General features: G+C 54.7%; 1 long non-coding RNA gene and 1 pseudogene across 2 annotated transcripts; one reads left to right on the forward strand and one right to left on the reverse strand.

The window, feature by feature from the left end:
- Positions 1-42: 42 nt before the first annotated feature.
- LOC136547440 (pentatricopeptide repeat-containing protein At4g32430, mitochondrial-like) lies at positions 43-3,264 on the reverse strand (annotated as a pseudogene).
- Positions 3,265-3,301: 37 nt separating this feature from the next.
- LOC136547441 (uncharacterized) lies at positions 3,302-5,621 on the forward strand. 2 transcript variants are annotated; one of them, XR_010781566.1, is made up of 4 exons: positions 3,302-3,424; positions 4,258-4,294; positions 4,397-4,552; positions 5,066-5,621. It is a non-coding gene; the product is annotated as an uncharacterized lncRNA (long non-coding RNA). The 2 variants fall into 2 exon arrangements; XR_010781565.1 differs by having other exon boundaries at positions 3,329-3,424; positions 4,252-4,294.
- The last annotated feature ends 628 nt before the right edge of the window (positions 5,622-6,249 follow it).

The following is a 6,249-nucleotide window of genomic DNA, read 5'->3' on the forward strand; positions in this document are numbered from 1 at the left end:
TGCCAGATGCTGCACTTTCCGGACTCTGAATTGATCGAGACATCAAACGAGGCATTCCATCTCGACCTGTAGACAGTTCTTCGAAAACTTCAATCTCCCAGCCTAGCCCCTCAGCCACTCGGTATATCTCTTCCGTCTGCGGGTGCGTCGTGTCGTCCGACGAGAACTTGTGCAGGGAATTGCCGGCACCGCCGGCGTCCACACAGCTGAACCCGACCTCTTTCTTGACGCCCCTCTCCTGCATCTGCCGCCGCACCCTCGCCACCGCGCCCCAGTCACCCTTCTCGGCGTAGATGTTGGACAGCAGCGCTTACGCTCCGGATTCCGTAGGCTCCGTCTCCGTCAGGAAGCCGGTGACCATCTCGCCGACGTCCGTGTTGCCGTGGATCCTGCAGGCGCCAAGAAGGCTCTGCAGAGCCGAGACACTCGGCCCGGAAGGCATCTGCAGCATGAGCTCCTCAGCGTCCTCCAGACTCCCCGCCCAGCCTAGCATGTCGACGACACACGCGTAGTGCTCTGGCCTATATATATGGGCATGCAGCTCGTGGCACGACGACCCGGCACGAAGCCCTGTATTTTTTGGCCCGGCACGAGCACAGCCTGGTACACAGGGCCGTGCTTGGGCCGCACACTAGGCACGCGGGCTGGCCCGGCACGGCCCGCAATTTGGTGAGAGGGCCGATGACCAATCTGGCCTGCTAAGAGCCGACCACCCTTTTGCTAAGAAAAAGCCCACCAGGACACCAGCTCCTTCCCCCTAACCCTAATTCCTTTCCCAAATCCATCGTGCCTCTCCCAGCACCGCACGCCCGCACTTGCGAGCCGAGCGTCGCAACGATGCGCTCCTGGCCCCTCTCACTCGACGACGCCGCACTCGGCTCCTGCCCACTCCTGGTCGCACCGCACTCCTCCCCACTCTCGTTGCACCGCGCAGGCCTACCGCCGGCAGTCGCCCTCCTCCTCTACGCCCCCCACGCAGCACGTAGCTTCGAGCAAGCCAGCGGCCGGCCTCAAGTAGTGTGGCCGCCTCCATGCCCCCTACGCCGGTGGCTGGTCTCATCCTCCACTCCCCATCGCGAGACGACCGGCTTCAACCTTCGAGCTCGCCGACAGTCTCAAGCGGCAGCGACTGCCGCCTCCATGCCCCAGCGCGGCCTCCCCTTCCCTCCCTCTTGCTCCCTCTCTCTCTCTCTCGGCATTTGTGGGCCTTGGGCTCGCCCAGCCCATTGGCCACGGCGTGCTTTTTGGGCCAGCCCGGCATGAAAATCAGCCCAATAGGCCGTGCTTGGGCCGTCGGCCAGGCACACAGGGTGGCACCACCCGGTAGCACGATGGGCCCTGTCGTGTCGTGCCGGGCCGGCCCGGCCCGTTGCCCATCTATACTCCGGCCACAGCTCGGCGCCGTGCTTGGCGGCCATCGAGTCGAAGATCTCACGGCCCAAGCTAACAAACCCGCTGTACCGGCAGGTGGTGAGGACAGCGCGCAGAACCACACCGTCAGGAGCGACACCGGAGCGCACCATGTCACTGAAGAGGCTCACGACGACGTCGTAGTTCCCGTGCTTTGAGTTCACCGAGATGATGGCTGTCCAGGCAATGAGGCTCCGGTGGACGGTCTCGCTGAACGCCTTCCAGTACTCCTCCAAGCTGCCTCGCTTCGCGTACATGTCGATGAGAGCACGGGAGACGTACTCGCTGGCGCCAAGCCCCCACCTTCAGCTTCTGGCAGTGGTACATCTGGCCGTAGGCCATGGACACGGTCTCGACCGCAGTCACCGCGCTTAGGATGCTTGCGAACGTCGTCTCGTTGGGCTTCATGATCTTCACCATTGCCAAGAAGGCCTCAAGCGCGTCCTGGCACATCTCGTTCTGGGCATAGCCGGAGATCAGAGCGTTCCAACTTCCAAGCGATGATCTCCGGGTGAGGCATAAGACTGAAGACCACCCTGGCATCATCCATGCGCCGCAGCTTGGCATACATGGTGATGAGGCTGTTCGCCGCCGCTGCCTTATCAGACAGGCCGGTCTTGAGGCACACCGCGTGGATCATCTGCCCTTCCCTCGCCGGGCAGTCTCCTGGCATCGCCGAGAGCATGGCCACAAAGGTGACCTCGTTCGGCGCCACCCCATCTCGCCTCATGCAATTGAACAGCGAGACGGCGTCCTCCCCATCCATGGACATCACCGTGGTCCATGAGATGACGTCGCGCTCGCCCATGAACTCGAAGATTCTCCGGGCGCAGCCGGGGGTGCCGCACTTGTAGTACATCGCGACGAGCACGTTGGCGATGGAGACGTGACCCTCGACGCCCAGCTTCACCGCGAAGCCGTGGATTTGCCGGCCAAGCTCGAGCTTTCCCTCGGCGCCACACGCCGCGATCACGCTGCAGACCGATATCCGGTCAGGCCGCACGCCGCCGTGCTTGAGCATCCGAAGGAACACCCGGACGACCTCCGCCGGACACTCGCCGTCCTGCGCGAGCCCGCAGACCAGCGCGTTCCAGGAGACGAGGTCCCGCGCCGGCATCTCCTCGAACACCTTGCGGGCCGCGTCCAGCGACCCGCCCCGGGAGTAGGCCCTGACGAGCGCATTGCCGACGAAGACGTCGCCGGCGAGCCCCGCGCGCGACGCCAGCGCGTGCAGCTGCCGCACGAGGCGGGCCTCGCCGCGGCCGGCGGCGAGCGAGAGCGTGACGGTGAACGTGACGGCGTCGGGCCGCACGTCCCCGGCCCGGAGCATCCGCGCGGCAAACGCGAGCGCATCGTCGGGGTCGGGGGTCGCGGAGAGGATGGTGTTGTAGGAGCTCGCGTCCGGGCTCCGCGCGGCGGCGAACACCCTGGCAGCCGCAGCGAAGGAGTTGCCCTTGGCGTAGTGCGCGGCGAGGGAGTTGGTGACGGGCGCGAAGCGCGAGGGCGTGGAGCGCGGGCAGGGCGTCCGAGCCGGAGCGCGCGACCGCCGCGGAGAAGGCGGTGGGAGAGAGCGGGAGGCCCGCCTGCAGGCGGACGCGGAGGGCGGCGAGGGGCGTGGCGGCGCTTGCGCGCGGCGGGTGGGGAGTTTCGGCGAACGGGAGGTGGGCGGCGGCCGCGGTGGAGAGCACGTGTGATTTGCCTTTGGCCGTCGCACGCGCGGGGCAAAGCAGAGGCAGCCGCCGCAGTGGCATCTAGAGACGAGGCGCCCTATCGCTGGCTGGACAGTGGACTCCACCACCAACTCCCCCAACTCGCAAACGAAACGGAGGGGGGGCTCTCTAAATAATTCCACGGCCCACGGGCCGCTTTCTCCTCCCGCCGGCCGTTCCGTCTCTTGGCGACCTTGCCCATGGCGTGTGGGCTGCTTCACCCTGTCCCTGCAGGGGCTGCCACGGCCGCCGCCTTGTGGCCGTGCTTCCTTCCCCCGGCTCCTCGTCGGAGCTTCCCAAAGGAGGTACTGACCTCTATACCTAGTACACTATTTACCTTTTCGTGGAGTGGGCAATTCGTCGAACAGGTTGTAGGTGGTAACTGATAGGAGCTCTGTGCGATTTTGATTCGGTTCTTCAACTCAGAGTGGATGGCGTGGTCTACGGAACTTGAATTGTGCCATCGCCTTGTTCAACTTCCGAAAATTGAGCCATAATTCCTGGCAAACTGGGGCTCAAATGATTTGGGTAATCTGCATAGTTCAGGATATGCTGTTAATGAATGCAGTACATAGGTGGAATTTTGTTTCATTGGAGTGAATTCATGGATTCCCGTCGTCCAAAAAGGATGATGGATGCCACAAAGCATTTCTCCATCTTGCGAACGAATTGCTGGCCTAAAATAACTCAAATGCCAATTGCAGCTTGTGACTAGTTGTCCCTATTTGCCAATTGCAAATTCACAGTGATAAATCATGTCCTAGTTCCACACAATCCTTTTTGCTTGTGTTCCTCGTACTGCTCTGCATATGGTGCCCCTTATCAGCATCTCCAGTACTAGAACCGAACAATCCTTTTGGTTTGTGCGCTCCTCTCATTGTGTTTCCTTGTACTGTTCTGCGTTTGGTGCCTGTAGCTCCTTATCAGCATCTCTATATAAAGTGTCCTTTCGTTTCTGTGTTCATCGCATCGTGTTTCCTTGTACTGTTGTGCATATGTCACTCGCAGCATGTTTTCAGCACCTCCTGTAATAGAACACTGAATCATGTTGCTGTTATTTTCAAAAGTTGCCGTGCTGTTATTCCCTATGTCTGAATTCTTAACTTCTGTTCTGATAATCTTGTGTTACCAGGAGCAGCTAAATCAGTTCCAACGTTGGAAGCTACCTTTGAGCGGTAAGCAGTTTATTCCTCAGTCATCACAACTTATGCAACATCAGTGTCAGTGTTGTTGTTCTAATTCAACCTTGGAGCTCACATCATCCAACTCTTAAAAAGTACTTGTGCTTGCAGCTGCCATGTCACAGAGGTCAAGGAGCCTTGTTGGCCGCTCAAGTTCAGGCTCATCTGCAGGAGTTGCTGCAGTTAGCAGACCCACAGACGCTTCGACTTCTCAGAGTGCTCTGTCCATTACGCATTGCATGGATTCGCCAGGTGCGCCTGTTGTTATTTCTGGATACTGGACTGGCCCCGATGTGGATGATGGTTGTGGTAGCGTTGAGGCCATGCTCCAAAGGGTCGTATGATGTTTGCGCTTGCGGTTAACTAGGGCAATTGTTTCTGGAATCTGAAGATAACCTGTATTGAAGCATCATCTGGACCATATATATGATGGCTATATTTTGCTTCTTTCAGAGCAGTTTTTTTCCATGGGGTTATAAGTTGTTTTGTTTGCTATTAACAACATGCTGTTTTCAGCGTGCCCAAAGCAAAATCCTAGAAATCCTCTCATCAGTTCAGAAAAACAAAAGGAATAATGAAGAACCTGCATCGGTTATTTTGGTTGGCCCAAATTAGAAGGGTGTGGCATTAATCAGAGTATATTGCTATGCATGTCGGTGTCAATCAATTTGCATAATATTTATGCTAATAACAACATGCTGGCACCGTGCTTGCTTCCTTGATGTCCCTGAGCCTCTCGCTGTCTTACGTGCTCTGCTTGTGCAGCGGGTGTGGGATGCCATCACCAATTCTTTGGAGTGCGTTGAAGGAAGTCTGCTGCAAGTTCATACTACACAAGGCACCAGCAAAGCGTGCACATGCCGTTGTTCTGGATAAAGTAAGTAGTTTGGTCCAAGGTTGTGCAATGTCGTTGGAGTTGATGTGATCATGGCATGGAGGGGCAAACAATTTGGGGGTTTCATGGATACGTAGTTCCAAGAAAAAGGTTTTTTTTCCCTATTCTACTATACACTAGACGTGCTGAATTACAAAGAAAGGAAGTGAAACCTAGGTTTGCTTCCCATTTTCTTTCTTCTGCTTGTTACTCGTTTCTATCTCTAAAGAAAGGGACAGCCCTCCACCGAGGCATAAGATACTCCTGTACATTGAAGGACGAAAGCGGGAGAGAAAGGAGACGCAGAAGCATCTGTAGACTGAGATTACACCACTCAGAGTGCTTTCTTTTTAAACTGCTATTTCTCTCTCTCACTCAAGATCGTACGCACGACTTTCTTGCTTTGAAAAAAAAAACACTACGGTTTTTTATTGGTGCATGTATGGAAATGAGGGGATTGGTTTTGGAGCTGAGTATTATATCTAGAGCTAGAGATTCATCAAGAGCATTCAGATGAACCATTCAGTTTTTTTTTTATAACTGTTCTGTTTATATTTAACCTGTGAATGATTACACACATCCTATATCTATGAACGGCTTGGAAAAAGACTTCACATGTGACAAGTCAAGAACTTAACCTGGGTGGACAAGTTTCACCACAATAAAACCAACCAGATAAGCTACACTCAATTTTATCTATTGAGGATAACAAAAACTGAAGATATTGCATTATTAATTTCCACTTCTGACCCTGTTTAAATGTTCCGACATAAGACAAGTTGCTGTATTATTACATTTAATTAATATATTGATTTTTTCCTTAAAACTAGTACTTGTGCATGTCATGGTATGGACACATACTGTGAAATGGAGGAAAAATAATTGTTGATCAAAAGTTAGTCCTAATTAAACCAAATATGCCTTATATCTTTAGACAGAGTGTAAATTATGTTTATGAAAGGACCAGTTTTTCATTTGTGTTTTCATATTTAGTATGCCCTAAATTATTGAGTAATGATAAAAATCAAGCAATACACTATCGACAAGATTCGAGTGTAGGTTCATCCATTTCAAT

Source organism: Miscanthus floridulus, chromosome 3 (assembly GCF_019320115.1).
Source record: "Miscanthus floridulus cultivar M001 chromosome 3, ASM1932011v1, whole genome shotgun sequence".
NCBI lineage: Eukaryota > Viridiplantae > Streptophyta > Magnoliopsida > Poales > Poaceae > Miscanthus > Miscanthus floridulus.